Below are 18383 nucleotides of genomic sequence, written 5' to 3' on the forward strand. Positions count from 1 at the left end.
TTAGGTACACCCCTACATTACTGAATGTTCTAGTTCGAACAGTAAATACCGTAACATTCCATAAGGTCATGATAAAAAATTTAAACAATTACTACCTGAAATACGCTGATGACTGCGTCCTAAGTGAACGTTACGGGTTCGATTCCCACCTCGGGCAAAGGCGTGAGTTTTAAATGTGCTAGTACTGTGTATCCACTTCCCCGACGAAAAATGTTCAGGTCTGAGAACTTGACTCTATGGTACAAGTTTTGTACCAACCTTCACTCAGAAATTCTTGAAGGTGACCTCATTTCCTTTTCATTTCCAGCAGATTTCAGGCAATGCGAGGCTCGCCATTCAATTCGTCCACAAAAACTTCCGTACTGCGCATTGTACACTAAATAGTTCGGCGAGGATCAGGTCAGGTACGATAGCTCTGGGGCACACAGTGTAATACAGAGTACAACAGAAAGGTACGATCGCTCTTTTAGGACACAGTCGCACGAAGAAGAAGAGATATTGTTGTAAGAAACACGATCCGGAACCGTTTCGTTTCCAAGTTACAGCTCATATCTACAACCGTAATAGTACAATAATCTTGGGAAACACAAGTAACAGAACTTAGAAACATAATTCGTGGAATGTTTTACAAGAGTTGTTCAGAATTCTCTCTTTTTCATTAATATGTCACATAGAATCCTGATGTACATTTAGGGAACAGCATATGGCTTCGCAGCTATCCACAACACAGCCACGAAGATTCTAAGCATCTTTTACAGGAGTCTGATACACAAGAGCTTTCATATTCCTCCACAAACAAAAATCTAATGGGTTCAAGTTCAAACACTTGAGTCGCATGTCAACACTACCTTCAGTGAAAAGGAACACAAAATACTGGCGGCGTACTTTTGCATTACAGCTCCATGAGAAGTAACCAAGAAGATATTTTGCAGATTTCGTGTACGAAACGTCTCAAATGGTGTGTTATTCGCGATTAATGTACTACGAACTGTTGTAGAAAATATATTATACCACGTAAGTAAAGTGCGGCAAGACTTGTTCACATAGCATATTTTCTTCTGAAATTTTAGCCGTATCCCTTCAACACATCCTTTATGATGAAAATTTTGTCAGCGTTGAGACAGCTGATTGTTACGTAGTCGAAAACTGAATTTTGAAAGAAAAGAAATTCATAAGACACTCTCAAGAAGTCTACTGCTGCTTTACGAGCAACGTGAAACTTTTTCAAATGGTAATGTTCACCATGACCACCACTTAATAAGGGCCATGCCTAGTTCTTGCAACTGTTCACTTCTTTAGTCTGCTCTTCTGCTGATTTCTTCTTAGTATCAGCACCTCATGTCCTGAACCAGTTCTATTATGATCTTCATTCTTGGTTTTCCTTTTCCTTCCTTCCTTCTTTCCCAAGAATTCTGTCCTTAAAATGTGTTATAAGAATATAGTTGTGAATTAGAACGTGCCCAACGACTGATATTATTCGTTTTCCGACTCTTTTGAAATGATTTTTCTGTTCTCTTATCCTTTTTTAAATTTTGGTCTTCCTCCTTCTCAACCGCATATCCATTGCTTCAAAACAGTTTTAAATCATCCTTTAAGGGAGTTCAGCTTTCGCGGCCCTGAAGTAACATAGTACAAATAACTGACGTTATTCTTCCTTTTCCTGTTTATAAACGTTTGTTTCTTAAAGACAGATTCATTTTACAGACGGCCTTTTTGCCAAAGTAATTCTTCTTATCACTACTGCACACCTATTTGTTCTAGGTAATGATCGAACTTAGATAATTGACCTTGTTTCCCTCAATTTATTTTGTTTTCTCCAATTGTAAAATTTGACATTACTTTTTCTTTTTCCTTCTTAGCTACCATGATGTAAGTCTTCTTTAGATTAACAGAAAATCATAGTAATGTTCCTGATCCGTTAAAACAAGTAGAGCAAAAAATTATCACAGATCCCTGTGTTTATTGCTTAACAACGTGAACGTGAATTATCTTTTAGAATATGTTGTGGGGAAGGTGAAACAGAGACTGTGTTTTATTGGAACAACAATTACAAGGTGTAACAGATCTACTAAAGACACTGCCTTTAGCACTCTTGTCCGTTTTCTTGTGGAGTACTGCAGCGCGGTATGGGATCTCTACCAGATAGGTTTGGAAGAAAACATCGAAAAAGTTCAAATAAGATCAGATCGTTTCTTATTATTACGAAATAGCGCAGAGAGTGTTACAGGTGTGATAAGCGAGAGAGAACATTGAAACAAATGGGTTTTTGTTGCGGTGAGAAATTTCTACGAAATTTCAAACATTTACTTTCTCCTCCGAATGCCGAGATATTTTGTTGACAGCACTTAACGCAGGGTGAAACGACAATCGAGGAGAGAGAAAGTAGATATCTCACAGTAGTACGTCGGTGTTCGTTTCTTTCACGTGCTGTTCGAATTTGGAACGGTATAGAAATACAGAAAACTCCTGATTATTCAGTTTAATGAGGACTTTACACTGCACGGATAACCGGAAAAACACAGATAATCAAAATCGATCCACTTGTTTTACCGGAGACTAGGTACTACAATTAAAAAATGGTATATGTCATATTTGAAATCCTAATGCATTACTTGCGCTTTACTCGCCGGAAATTGACTATTTATTTGCAAAACTACACTTCAAACAAACTATGCTTCATATTGCTTGATTTTAGTTCACTTTTGGGAAATAATGGTCTATGTTTTTCTTTTTGGATTCACTTTTTTCCTGACAACAGCTCTCGTATTCTGGAGAGACAAAACTTCGATACTATTAAACAAGTTATGTTCTGCATACTTTAAAAACAGGTCAACAAATTTGAATGGTTTTGTGCGCGTGGTAACAGAAACCAAGATCATTTATTTAATACAGCAAATTCCAGATTATCAACGTGAGTAATGGGGTCCTGTCGTCTTCCGACGGCGAAGCATGAAAATATTGGTTCTGATTATAAGAGAATACTTCAGGCTTCGTTCTCTTTTTTTCAAAATTCGACAACCTTTGCACTGATTATCCCAATCCGTAATCCACACACGAATAATTGGACCTTGCTGTAGTTTGAAAGTGGCTCTGCGCACACTGCATCAAACGCTGAACTGTGAATCGAAGAGTAATCATGTAGATTATAATGTATCTGTTTATTTATCTGCTTTCCTGTCTTTGTTCCCTATCTTTCAGATTGTAACGTTTATTTTTACTTAGAAATTGCATCGCTACATTGTGTTTGCTTTGATGCGGAATAAGGATAACATCGACAAGTCAATGCTATTCATTTATAAATTTTTTCTTCAACCTTGAAAATGTGCGTAATTTGGTTAATACAGAATACGGAATGAGTTATTCATATTAAAAATTCGCGTACTAATTCGGAGGTTAAGTTACAATTCAGAATACGTGGCAGTAGCGCCTCGAAATATACACTCCTGGTAATGCAAAAAAGAACACATTGACACCGGTGTGTCAGACCCACCATACTTGCTCCGGACACTGCGAGAGGGCTGTACAAGCAATGCTCACACGCACGGCACAGCGGACACACCAGGAACCGCGGTGTTGGCCGTCGAATGGCGCTAGCTGCGCAGCATTTGTGCACCGCCGCCGTCAGTGTCAGCCAGTTTGCCGTGGCATACGGAGCTCCATCGCAGTCTTTAACACTGGTAGCATGCCGCGACAGCGTGGACGTGAACCGTATGTGCAGTTGACGGACTTTGAGCGAGGGCGTGTAGTGGGCATGCGGGAGGCCGGGTGGACGTACCGCCGAATTGCTCAACACGTGGGGCGTGAGGTCTCCACAGTACATCGATGTTGTCGCCAGTGGTCGGCGGAAGGTGCACGTGCCCGTCGACCTGGGACCGGACCGCAGCGACGCACGGATGCACGCCAAGACCGTAGGATCCTACGCAGTGCCGTAGGGGACCGCACCGCCACTTCCCAGCAAATTAGGGACACTGTTGCTCCTGGGGTATCGGCGAGGACCATTCGCAACCGTCTCCATGAAGCTGGGCTACGGTCCCGCACACCGTTAGGCCGTCTTCCGCTCACGCCCCAACATCGTGCAGCCCGCCTCCAGTGGTGTCGCGACAGGCGTGAATGGAGGGACGAATGGAGACGTGTCGTCTTCAGCGATGAGAGTCGCTTCTGCCTTGGTGCCAATGATGGTCGTATGCGTGTTTGGCGCCGTGCAGGTGAGCGCCACAATCAGGACTGCATACGACCGAGGCACACAGGGCCAACATCCGGCATCATGGTGTGGGGAGCGATCTCCTACACTGGCCGTACACCACTGGTGATCGTCGAGGGGACACTGAATAGTGCACGGTACATCCAAACCGTCATCCAACCCATCGTTCTACCATTCCTAGACCGGCAAGGGAACTTGCTGTTCCAACAGGACAATGCACGTCCGCATGTATCCCGTGCCACCCAACGTGCTCTAGAAGGTGTAAGTCAACTACCCTGGCCAGCAAGATCTCCGGATCTGTCCCCCATTGAGCATGTTTGGGACTGGATGAAGCGTCGTCTCACGCGGTCTGCACGTCCAGCACGAACGCTGGTCCAACTGAGGCGCCAGGTGGAAATGGCATGGCAAGCCGTTCCACAGGACTACATCCAGCATCTCTACGATCGTCTCCATGGGAGAATAGCAGCCTGCATTGCTGCGAAAGGTGGATATACACTGTACTAGTGCCGACATTGTGCATGCTCTGTTGCCTGTGTCTATGTGCCTGTGGTTCTGTCAGTGTGATCATGTGATGTATCTGACCCCAGGAATGTGTCAATAAAGTTTCCCCTTCCTGGGACAATGAATTCACGGTGTTCTTATTTCAATTTCCAGGAGTGTATATAGGGTGCGGAAAAACAATTTGACCAAATGTATCGGTCAGAATGACAGCATCAAACAAAGGAATCCGAGTATAGGAACTAGGGGTCGGTTGCAGATTTTCTGCGCAACAGGAACTTAATTGAAACTGACATATGGACGTCTTTACCCGAAATGAAATGTGATTAGCAGAAAATGTGTACGTAAAAAAGTGTTTGGACCGGTCAATAGTTACTATGAGAACAACGAAAATTTAAGGCAACACGTACACGTGTACCGTTTTTAGCTGACGTATCATGGAGCACTTTTTCAGAAATGAAAACAGTCACATGCACATTTTCATTTCCGGTATGCCTTAAAAACGGCAAAGCAGACGAAAAATGATCCTGTTCTTGTACACAGAAGTAATTTTGTCATAGCAAATGTTCAAACTAACCATCGCTTTCACGCTGGCTGTAAATATTCAACTGCCATCTCTAGTCAATTCCTTTGTTTGACACTGTCTTTATGCCGTATTCTTTGGTCAAATTGTTTTTCCGCACCCTGAATAATGGTATTTTCTTGTATGCATTCCAAAAAACGAAGAACGACTATCTCATGTCGATTAGACAAGAGAAGAATACAGCAGCATCGATACAACTGCTCTAAGGTAGTATCCTACCATAAAAATATCATCGTGGAACAACATTATCTTCCATAAAACTGAATGAAAAAACTATTGTCGTGGATGAGGAGGTGTATATACCACAAGATGTTAAGAAGAAAGTACACGAGCAACGTAATATAGGTATTAAAGATGTGTAAGTAGGCTGTTTAGGTTTTTATGTTGGTAACGCCATGTAGCGCCCTATATGAAAATCACTAACTGTGCTGTCCGCCCCCGGTAGCTGAGTGGTCAGCGCGACAGACTGTCAATCCTAAGGGCCCGGGTTCGATTCCCGGCTGGGTCGGAGATTTTCTCCGCTCAGGGACTGGGTGTTGTGTTGTCCTAATCATCATCATTTCATCCCCATCGACGCGCAAGTCGCCGAAGTGGCGTCAAATCGAAAGACTTGGACCAGACGAGCGGTCTACCCGACGGGAGGTCCTCGTCACAAGACATTTCATTACATTTTCACTGACTGTGCTGTGTGCAGTCTGTGGCTGGTTTGCATTGTTGGAGTTTGCTATTGTAGTGTTGGGCAGTTGGCTGTTAACAGCGCGTAGCGTTACGCAATTGGAGGTGAGCCGGATGATCTGGATGTCGATATATATATATATATATATATCTCGACATCCAGATCATCCGCTCTCAAAACTCCGCCATCTCACTCCCCACATCCACCACTGTTGGAGGATATATACGTATATAATGACTTTTGAACAGTATTAAGGTAAATACATTATTTGTTCTCTAGCAAAATCTTTCATTTGCTAACCATGCCTATCAGTAGATAGTGCCTTCAGTAGTTTGAATCTTTTATTTACCTGGCAGTATTGGCGCTCGCTGTATTGCAGTAGTTTGAGTAACGAAGATTTTTGTGAGGTAAGTGATTCATGAAAGGTATGGGCTATTGTTAGTCAGGGCCATTCTTTTGTAGGGATTATTAAAAGTCAGAAAATATTGTGTGTCAGTTTAGTGTTGATCAGAATAAGTAAAGAGCGCAAAGTCTGAATGCGTTCAGTTTTGCTCAGCTGTTTGAAAAGCAAATAATGTAAGAGGTTTATCAGCACAGTCAGTCATTCATAAATTTTTCTAAGGGGAGGTTTCAGATGTAACAAACGGCCGTTAAATGTGGCAACTACTAGCACATTTTAATTTTTGGGACAGCAAGGTGGTGTCATTACAGAGGAAGGTAGGAGACGGTCGAGCAGGCGCACTCGTCGATACGGGCAGTGATCGATTTGGCACCTCTCGCTCGCAGCTGCGTGGGCGAGCTCCCTGGGCCCGGAGGCCGCGCCGCCATCTTCCGCTCGATTCACCTTCCCCCGCTAATTGAGCTCCGGTTAACAATAAGCGGGTAGGCGGCCCCGGCCGGGCCGGCTGCACTTCATTAAATACACATCCGAATTGAGTTTATTTCATCGGGCCGACAAGTGGCGCTGCGGGGTGCCTTTGAATCGGGCAGGGCCTCGCCCCCGCGCCCGCCCCGTTCGTTATACGGCCCGGACGGAGGGGCGGCGGTTTGGGGCGTCAGCTATCACAACACGGCGGGCCATGAAACTTTGATGACGCGCCCCCTGCCGGCGCGGCGCGCGCACAATGCGGCCAGGCGCTGCTGCATCGACCGCTCCACCCCGCGCCGCTACAGACTGTCGCCGTCGCGCAGGTACCGCCATCTGGCCCGCCGACCGCTATGCTAATTCGGGGCCGCAGGAAGCAGGCCGGGCCGCGTTCTCACGGAAGCCGCCCCCTCACCCCCACCCTCACCCCCCACTACCAGTCCATCTGACGCTAATCGCAGCCGACGACCGCCCCACCGTCTCACTCCGACAAACGGCTTGCGTTCTTTTCGTTCACCCGTCGTGGTACTCATCGCCCATCAGGAAACTGCATCGGAACAATGTGAACCCAATAATTCTGGCCGGTGATGTGTGCGCACCGCTGGCGTACGCAAAACCTTGATGTGTGTAACAATACAATGAGGTGACAAAAGTCGTGGGATACCTCCTAGTCCGCAGCTCGTGGTCGTGCGGTAGCGTTCCGCTTCCCACGCCCGGGTTCCCGGATTCGATTCCCGGCGGGGTCAGGGATTTTCTCTGCCTCGTGATGACTGGGTGTTGTGTGATGTCCTTAGGTTAGTTAGGTTTAAGTAGTTCTAAGTTCTAGGGGACTGATGACCATAGATGTTAAGTCCCATAGTGCTCAGAGCCATTTGAACCATTTTTTGATACCTCCTAATATCGTGTCGAACCTCCCTTTGCCCGGCGCAGTGCGGCAACTAAACGTGGCACAGACTCAATAAGTCGTTGGAGATCCCCTGCAGAAATATTGAGCTACGCTGCGTCTATAGCGACCCATAATTGCGAAACTGTCGCCGGTGCAGGATTTTGTTCACGAACTGACCTCTCGATTACGTCCCATAAATGTTCGATTGTTTCGGGCGATCCGGGTGGCCAAATCGTTCTCTCGAATTGTCCAGAGTGTTCGTCAACACAGTCGAGAACAATTGTTCCCCGGTGACATGACTCACTGTCACGGGAACACTTAACTCCATGAATGGCTGCAAATGATCTCAAAGTACCCGGGTGTAACCGTTTCCAGCAATGATCCTATCAGTAGGACCAGAGGACTCAGTCCATTCCATGTACTGGCTGATCAAAAAGTCAGTATAAATTTGAAAACTGAATAAATCATACAATAATGTAGATAGAGAGGTACAAATTGAAACACATGCTTGGAATGACATGGGGTTTTATTAGAACCAAAAAAATACAAACGTTCAAAAAATGTCCGACAGATGGCGCTTCATCTGATCAGAATAGCAATAATCAGCATAACAAAGTAAGACAAAGCAAAGATGATGTTCTTTACAGGAAAAGCTCAATATGTCCACCATCATTCCTCAACAATAGCTGTAGTCGAGGAATATTGTTGTGAACAGCAGTGTAAAGCATGTCCGGAGTTATGGTGAGGCATAGGCGTCGGACGTTGTCTTTCAGCATCCCTAGAGATGTCGGTCGATCACGATACACTTTCGACTTCAGGTAACCCCAAAGCCATTAATCGCACGGACTGAGGTCTGCGGACCTGGGAGGCCAAGTATGACGAAAGTGGCGGTTGAGCACACGATCATCACCAAACGACGCGCGCAAGAGATCTTTCAGGCGTCTAGCAATATGGGGTGTTTTTTTCTTTGGTTCTAATAAAACCCCATGTCATTCCAAGCATGTGTGTCAATTTTTACCTCTCTATCTACATTATTCCGTGGTTTATTACGTTTTCAAATTTATGCTGACTTTTTGATCACCCGGTAAATGCAGCCACCAGCAGCTTGCACAGTGTCTTGTTGACGATTTGGGTCCATGAGTCCGTGAGGCTGCACCACAGTTGGACCCTATCGTCAGCTCTTACCAACTGAAATCGGGACGCATCTGAGCAGCCCACGTTTTCTAAGTGTCCAACCGAATGGTCACGAGCCTAGAAGAGGTGATGCAGGCGACATCGTTCAAAGGCAGTCGCGTCGGTCGTCTGCTGTCGTAGCCAATTAGCACCAGATTTCGCCTCGCTGTCCTAGAGGATACGTTCGTCGTACGTCCCACATTGATTTCTGCCGTTATTTCACGCAGTTTTGCTTGTCTGTTACCACTGACAACTCTACGCAAACGCTGCTGCTCTCGCTCGTTACGTGAAGGCTGACGGCCACTGCGTTGTCCGTGGTGAGAGGTAATGCCTGAAATTCGCTATTTTCGGCACACACTTGACGCTGTGGATCGCGGAATATTGAATTCACAAACGATTTCCGAAACTGAAAGTCCCATGCATCTAGCTCCAACTACCATTCTGTGTTCAAAGTCTGTCAGTTTCCGTCGTACGGCCATAAGCACATCGACAGCCTTTTCACACGAATCACACTAGTACAAATGACAGCTTCGCCAATTCACTGTCCTTTTATACTTCATGTACGCAATAAAACCTCCATCTGTATATGTGCATATCGCTACGTCTTTGAAATATTCCCCTCAAGTGACTTCATTGATGGTGTTCGTAATTAAATTGTCGTGGCTGCGGTCCCCCGTATGACGACTGTGCAGCATTTCTGGCTCTCGGAGCCATTACTTTATTCCTACAGATTATACTTCAGTCCTACGAGGCTATAACAGCAGAGATATGACGTCACTAGCCCGGTTGAGGCAGCCAAGACAGATGATACTTGGATTATACTTGCATGGTGCAGCAATAGTGAGAAACACCGCCAGCAGAAACTACTTCCATTCTGACCTCTTGTTGTAGTGAAAGCTACAGGGGACTAACCTAACGTCTGCCTGGTACCGTGCTTATTTTCATTTATTTATGCCAATCTTTAGATATATGGCAAATAGCCTGAGAGATCTTCTCAGAACTGTACTATTATGCCATCTTTAGAGCACTATTTTACAGTTAATTTTTGATAAAAAATTATATACAGGGTGTTTATATAATAGTTGTACAAAAATAACCTTTAAATGTGGAAAAAGTAAATAACTTACAGAAATGATTGATAGACCTCTGAATGCAGTATATCTTCAAGTTTTATTTACAAATGCTCAATATGGCTGCCTTTTGTAACCTGATAGATGTCCCATCAGAAATCAATTTCCTATGCACCAAGTATTGATTTATGCACGGAACTGTTTGTGTTATCCGTTGTGGCAGCTCGTCGATGTTTCCCGGAAGCGCAGGAACAAACACTCCCACAAATATCGTACACGAAAATCGGTTGTGGTTAAATCAGGTGATTGTGGTGGCCTACACAAAACTCACAGCTTATTTTTCTTTGTCGCTTTCTCTTAAAGCTTGCAACAGTTCCAGTTTTTACGGTATGAATGACGGGCTTTTCCGTACCTTCCACACTGTAGTACTAGGCATGATGAATTCTAAGCTGGCACGTCTCGTTGATTTACCCGGACTACGAATGTAAGCCCGCCGAACTTGTCCAAAAGCTGCGTAGAGACGCCGGCCGACGGTGACCTGGCGTCCTATGTGATGCACAGCCGGTTCCGTTGAAACGATTCTACCATTTAACAACGGTCTGTTTTTGAGATTGCGGCTTGGAGTATTCAGTCGTGAATTGTCCCTGAAGTGTAGCAGCCGATTTGGATTCACGAAAATATGAACAACATTATGCGACTCCAAGATGACTGTTGGAATAACTCATTCGCACATGCTACCTAGCGGGAACGTCGGGAACTAACAGTGCTACGCGGGGATAAAACTTGGAAGAAATGCTGCTTTCAGTGCTTTATCAAACATTTCTGTAAGTTATTTACCCTTTTCACAATTGAAGGTCACTTTTCTGTAACTAATTTATAAACACCATGAAATAAGGAGATACGCATCGCTCCGTGCGTCATCGCCAAAGTAACGAACGAATGGCTCCCAGCAAAGTGATTGGCGATATCCACGTAGTGCTAACAAGTGCCCTCGGACACGGCCAACCGATTAGGCTCATATTTGGTAGGTCGCTTGTGTACAACCATCCCCCCTCCCTTCAGGCACGTTTTTTTTGAGAAAACCACTACTAAAGTTCATGACGCACAATCGATTCAAAATTGACGGTATCGATAGATAATTGAAAACTAATTATTTGTCATACTGGGTCCGCAAACGTATATTTTCCTAGAAATCGAGGAAAGAAACCTTCTTCGCTGGCGTTTATGTACCCACATGGTAAAAGATGTGCAACGAAAGCGCCGATGGCTTAGGGACCAAGGCATCTGTCTATGGAACGGAGAACCTGTGTTCGATTCCCAAATGCTTTATTTTTTAAATATTTATATTTTTTTTCCTTTTCGAGATTGTCAAGAACAGGAGCATTAATGAGGTAAGTAAACCAATAAGCAATAGTAACAGGATAGACAAATAAATTTCTCAACCGACTTGGATTCATAAATAATTAAATTTTTAAATCTCATTGTATTAAAAATAAAGTCCTCATAAGAGTGCTGCGAAGAAGAGCATTCAACCATGTTATCGAGAAAGGGAGGAATCCTTGTCGCAGTTGGTATTATACTAAAATAAAGCATTCGTACACGGAGCAATTTTCCATCAAGCGTGTGGAAAATTGTTGCCTATAGTTATCCCTGATTATAAGCAATTAATGAATAATTTGTCCTCAGAGTATAGAAGAAGTCAACCGATTAATTGACTTCTCAAAAAAAGTATTTACGTCACTTGCTCCAAATCCAGTAAACCGATAAATTAAATTTACGAAACATATGTTGAGAACATTTTGAAACCATATGATGGTGCTAACAAGTTTCGTCTGACGCTGGATTCCTGGGGTGGATAAACTAATATCGTAATGTTCGATAGCATATTTACAGATTAAGAGTGTCAGCCGACTTGTACGGTAAAAGTAATACCGCAAATGAGCGCTTGTGATGTTTATTTTTGTCGGGAAGCTAATATGTTGTCTCAGAATCACAGAGTAATTGTTCAGTATGTTACTCCAATTTTCATCGTGACTATATTGCAATGACAATATAAACCCATCTGTCTAATGCATGTAGCATTTGTGAAGGAGTCGTTCCCAGCACGTAGGTTTCGAGCCCTCTTGCTTTTGATGTGAGGATTTATGAAACTGCAGTGAAACTGGCTAAGGCTTTTATCTCATTTAAATAGTGAAATTGACAGTCTATAAGGATGTCACCTATTTTTATTATAAACATGTTCCGTCAGATACAAACCACCTGGAGGGATGTTAACCAAGAATCCATCCCATTCTGGTAACATGGAATAGAAACCGAAGATAGGAAGTCTTTTCTGCGAGTATTTATGTGGAGGGCAGAATTATTTGGAAGCAAAACGTGACAATAACGGTGTAGGCAAACTGAGAATAGAACTTTTTTGAAATTTAGTACTACAAAAGAATGCTGAAAATTTAATGGATAGATCAGATGACTAATGAAAGGGTACTGTCTCTAACAGAGGATAAAGAGCTTTATTGTACATGTTAATGAAAAGAAAGCATTAAGAAATGGTTACGTGGCGATGGAGCGTAGTGGTGATGGAGCGGGACTTTCTTCAGGACTGTTAGTCCCGTAAGCTATGGAGAAGTTTGGAAGGGGGGTTGTGAGTCGTGCTTGGATAGTTCAGTCGGCGGAGCACTTGCCTGCGAAAGGCAAAGGTCCCAGATTCGACTCCCGGTCGGGTACACGGTTGTAATATGCGATAAAGTTTCAAATCAGCGCACAGTCCGCTGCAGAGTGTAAATTCATTCCGGATTTTGCCGACTACCCCACCATTCAAGAACTGCTTTATGTAGAGTGCATCCTTCATTGGCCAAACAGATGGAACTCGGAAGGTGCGAGATCTGCGCTGTATGTGGATGATGAAGAACACTCCAATGATGTTTTGTGAGATCGTATTACGAGCGCGGACTCGTGTGAGGCCTTGCATTGTCATGGAGAAGGAGAAGTTCGTTTGCATGTTCGTGGCGACCAACACGCTGAAGATTTTCTTCGATTTCCTGAAGGTAACGCAATACACTTGAGAGCTTATCTTTGCACCATGAGGGAGGTCATCAAACTGAATAACCCCTTCAGAGTCCAAAAAGGCCGTCGCCATGACTTTACCGACTGAAGGTGTGGTTTTGAAGTTTTTCACCGGAGGAGAGGTGGCGCCAGTCGATGGATTGCCATTTTGTTTCAGGTTCCAAGAGATGACCCCATGTTTTATCGCCTGTGAGGATGACCGACTATTAACTGTCTCTCTGAAACTCGTAGTGCTGCACAAGCAATTCCGCACAGATGACCTTCGTTGCGCTTTATGATCTCCTGTTAGGCGGCGAGAAACCCGGCGGGCACACACCTTTGGCTACCCCAATAGGTGGATTACTGTGTCAGGACTACCAACAGAGACGTCCAGTTGAGCAGCGAAGTGTTCGATTGTGGTAGGTCAGTCACCTCGAATGAGAGTGTGTAACATGACATGAGTATGTTCAACATAGTCGGATCTACTTTGCGTCACGTGAGTGTAGGGGAGTCGAAACAAGTAGTGACCCATGACGTCATATCAACTTCAGATCTTTTTATACATGCAATTCATTTCTAAATTTTATTGATTCTTCACAGAGTAAAGAATTTAATTCTGTACAACACTTAATAGGTAATGAGTTTTAATGAGATAGATATAAATATGTTTTGAAATACCAAATCACCTAGTTGTATTATGCATGATATGTTTTCTCTTAGTAAGAAAAAATACTTCCGTGTTGCTCGAGTGCGCGATCAAGTAGTTGTCAAGGGCGGATCTACTGTAACTTTCATGAATGGTCATAGAATTGTTAATTTACAACCCGCAGTTGATTTAAAAATTATTCTAGGGAACCACGGCCCGATTTTGGTGCAAACAAATCGCACGCGAATTCCCAAATATCGGCGCGGAGTTTAAGATACGCAGCTGGATATCGGATGTTACCGTCGCGTGTGTGATTCAGTAACATTAACCGCAATTTACGGACATTAGCTTGATAATAACTATCAAAGACGTATATGAGCGGCATAGTAATAGTCTTGGTGCTTAAAGCAATCGAGAAGCGATTTACTGTCGGGATACGACAAATATTAATCATTGCATAGTCAGCTTATTGATACGTTGCTTAGCAACTCGTAAACGGACAGTGATAGAATTATTGAAACCACCTTTTAAGTATTAATGACCACTACACACACATCAGAAACTAACTATTCTAACTGCGAGTGACTTCTGGATTGGATGAGTTTTTTTTATTTCAGGTAATTGGTATTAATAAACTTCTTTCGAGGTTTCAACTTCATCAATAGTGTCGCGCTCATTCAGTTTAGTAGAACGATAGATAGCACTCGGTACGCTACTATTTATAGTTTTAAAAGAAAAGAGAGCACATAAGTATTTTTTTTTTTTTTTTGAGAAATGTTCGTACTTCAATCGTCATTCTTCTCAAACCAGACGCACCAGTGATGCTCCCTCACAGCACTACGATATCGTGAACCACCACACACATGTGCCCCCTTCTCACTACATCTCTACATTTCTGCATTGAAAACCCTGAGATATAGCCGCGGTACGAAGAAGAATGAAGGAGGAGGAAAGATCAGCGAAAGAAACGGAGCAAAAAGAGAAGGGGAGGTCACAAGTGTCCGCACGTTTCAACATTGCATGGGGGGAAGCTGTGTGCGGCCGGCCGGCCGGCGGGCGGGAAATCGGACAGGCTTGGGCGACATTGTTGCGACGACTCACCATGCTCTTGTTCACTGCTAGGTCTCCGTAAACATTCTTCAACCGCGTTTGAATATCTGCGATTCTATGGTTTTCCACCGAAAGAAAATGACAGCTCTCTGTGGAATGCATCGCCTTACAGACGCCATTTAGAATACTACGTATAGCGCAACCACGCGTCGGAAGTTCATGAAACAACAGGTCTTGAAGCGAGATTATTGCACGACGTCCCACAACAAACACTGCATTTTTTCAACCGAAACTGGTCGAGGAAAAAAAGATGTGTTAGTTAGTTACTGGACGCTCCTCGTAAGGGCTACTCTGAGGTGTAGTCGTGGTGGGCCGCAACAAATCAGTCAGAAGACTGATGAAAAAAAAGTACGCGCAGAATTCGTAGCTCAGAGAGGCGTCGGAGAAACGCCGGGCGAAGTTAAGCTCCTCCGCCTTCGGAGCCTAAAGCAGCTTCGCGCCGATCCCGGATGATCCCCGAAACCGGCTGGGAATTAGATTAAGCAAGCAGTGCCCGTCGCTCACGCCGCCTTATCGGGTTATTTTTTAAGGAAGCCCGCCTGCTTTTCCCGAGCACTGCGCCGCATCGATCCGGCGAGAAAATCTGTGGGGGCGGATAACGCGCCCCCGCGCACAATATTTTCCTACCGCGATCAAATTGGGAGTCTCAATATTGACCCCGGGGTCCCGTGGGACCTGCTCCGCGGAAGCCAATTAAAATAATTGCAGTCGGTCTGGCGGGAGGCGTGCGGTCGGCTCGGGGAGGCGCGCAGCACGCCGTCTCATTGGTCGGGGGAGGAGGTCGGGGGCGGGAGGTGGGGGGCGGGCCGCCCCCGTGTGACGAGGGCGGCGGCGGTGTGTCCGAGCGCGGCAGATGTGCGGCCCGGCTGCCGTTCGTTAGCGGCGCGGCACCTGGCCCGCTGCGCCACGCCACTCGACGGAATCGCCTCCATTTTGTTGCGGCCCCCGGCTCCTGGGGGATCCCATCCCGCGTTTGCGACCCCTCTGCTCCGCTTGCGCCTCCCCCCGCTGATCCCGGCCCGATATCATTTGTATGCGACAGCGCGTGCCCGCTGCCCGGGCGACGAGAGCGCGCCCCCCCGCCTGTGTGCGCGCGCGCGTGTGTTATATTCTTTTTATGCGCGGGGCGACGGGTGTGGGAATAGCTGTCTCCACGCGGCCCGCTCAATGAGGCAGAAAACGCAACTGTTACGGGCGGGGCGCGCTCACCACGTGTTCAGAATGCCTTGCCCCCTCACCACGGCACGGTCCTGAGCCCCAACTGTTGGTGCAACATCTGCTCTCCTTCTGCTTACTGTTGTGCCAAACTTACTCTTCATCTTGTGCTCACATTGTTTCAAGTATACATGTTTGGGATTCAGGGGGTCTTTTCTTTTCTTTTCTTTCTTGTATTCCCAACACTGTCGCGGGTACTACATATTGCCAATGGCGGGTCCCATGCTGTGGGTAACTCCAGACCGCCACAGTTATTGAGGGAGTTTCCAATAATTTTTATCTCTATTGCTTTTTCGCTTCAGGCAAACGCCGAAATGATTTCTTTGAAAGGGCACGGTCGATTTCCTTCCCCATCAAATGGTTCAAATGGCTCTGAGCACTATGGGTCTTAACATGTGAGGTCATCAGTCTCCTAGAAACTCCCTGACAGATTAAAACTGTGTGCCCGACCGAGACTCGAACTCGGGACCTTTGCCTTTCGCGGGCAAGGTAGGAGACGAGGTATTGGCAGAAGTAAAGCTGTGAGTACCGGGCGTGAGTCGTGCTTCGGTAGCTCAGTTGGTAGAGCACTTGCCCACGGAAGGCAAAGGTCCCGAGTTCGAGTCTCGGTCGGGCACACAGTTTTAATCTGTCAGGAAGTTTCATATCAGCGCACACTCCGCTGCAGAGTGAAAATCTCATTCTGGAAACATCCCCTAGGCTGTGGCTAAGCCATGTCTCCGCAATATCCTTACTTTCAGGAGTGCTAGTTCTGCAAGGTTCGCAGGAGAGCTTCTGTAAGGTTTGGAAGGTAGGAGACGAGGTACTGGCAGAAGTAAAGCTGTGAGTACCGGGCGTGAGTCGTGCTTCGGTAGCTCAGTTGGTAGAGCACTTGCCCACGAAAGGCAAAGGTCCCGAGTTCGACTCTCGGTCGGGCACACAGTTTTAATCTGTCAGGAAGTTTCATATCAGCGCACACTCCGCTGCAGAGTGAAAATCTCATTCTGGAAGTCTCCTAGAACTTAGAACTACTTAAACCTAGCTAACCTAAGGACATTACACACATCCATGCCCGAGGCAGGATTCGAACCTGCGACCGTAGCGGTCGTGTGGTTCCAGACTGAAGCACTCAGAACCGCTCGGCCACACCGGCCGTCTCCTTCCCCATCCTTCCCTCATCCGATGGGACGGATGACCTCGCTGTTTGATCCCTTTCCCTCAACGACAAACCAATCGTTTGCTTCTATTATGAAGCTAGCCCAGAAACCATTTATCCGTTTTATAACAGATGTTTCATCGACTGCAATTCGGTGTCCGTTTTCCAGACAAAGCTCTCCTACAGCTGATTTTTCGGGACACCGTAGTCGGAAGGAACTCCCGTGTACTATACAGCGCACAGTCTGTCAAACATGGAACTATCACACCCAGACGGTATTCTGTTCATTCTTAGCATTCTCAGACCTACGTCATCATTCACAGGTCTTAAGACTTGTCGAATTTATAGTGGAGGCCTGAAGACTGAATCGATTTATGCTTCCTTAGTACCACCCAATCTTTGCTGTTACTGAGTCTCAGAACACTAAAAACGCAAGGTTCTTCGTTTTCTTCTCTGTAGTCTTTGGTTAAATACTTCGCTAAATTTATCGTTAGTCGTTTCCTTTGAACACTTTCCATAAGTGGATAACTTAAGCACAGCTTGGGATCCGGCCATAGAAATGCTGAAGCGGGCGCGGTAATCTTGCAATCAACATATTATCTTACATGGCAACGACCTTGGGACTAGTGATGTCACAGGTGGAAGTGCCGCTGTGTAAGGACAGAAGCGGCAACCACATGATAGTCACCAATTGACAATGGTCCAAGAGTACTCGGTCGAAAGCTCGTGGATTGTAAATGACTCAAAGTGGCTGAGAACCCGAGAGAATTATATCATTAACCTATACTTTTAGTTTGTCTCTGTTTAGAGAATTGATAAATAACCGCTCCAGTTGCTGAAAAGTTCTTTGAAAAACATTACAACACCAACTGCAATTCTTTTTCTAACGCTACGACCTGCGAATCTAACGTCACGGAGATACTCATGTATACAGTGTTTGCGTGTCTGCGCATCTTGTACCTTCACGAGGCTCGGCGCATAACAACGTGAAAATTGCCCTGGTGACTAAACCCGGTCGTCGCGTTAGGTAATAAAACTGCAACTGCCATTGTCATTTGTTTCCAGTTAATTACGTTATTTTGGTTATGCTGAACCATCATCGTAGCCAACATGTTGACCAAAAACCCTTCTTCATTTTACGACTCTACCAGTTTCGGTTTTTGTATCTGAAGCCATTTTCTAGTGGCATCTCGAACTGACACTATCAATAGACCACCATCTAGCGCTGTACATACTCGTATAATGAAAATTTCAATGCTCTACACAACAGGAATGTAAAAGGT

The 18383-nt window shown here is 45.2% G+C and overlaps 1 protein-coding gene and 1 non-coding gene across 2 annotated transcripts in view; one reads left to right on the top strand and one right to left on the bottom strand.

The window, feature by feature from the left end:
- The window catches only part of LOC126092125 (homeobox protein Nkx-2.4-like), a 324924-nt gene that overhangs the window by 73356 nt on the left and 233185 nt on the right, over positions 1-18383 (bottom strand). The window lies entirely within an intron of this gene.
- On the top strand, positions 16508-16582 carry Trnap-cgg (transfer RNA proline (anticodon CGG)). Its single transcript has one exon. It is a non-coding gene; the product is annotated as a tRNA-Pro (tRNA).

The sequence above is a fragment of the Schistocerca cancellata genome, chromosome 1, assembly GCF_023864275.1.
Source record: "Schistocerca cancellata isolate TAMUIC-IGC-003103 chromosome 1, iqSchCanc2.1, whole genome shotgun sequence".
NCBI classification, from domain to species: domain Eukaryota; kingdom Metazoa; phylum Arthropoda; class Insecta; order Orthoptera; family Acrididae; genus Schistocerca; species Schistocerca cancellata.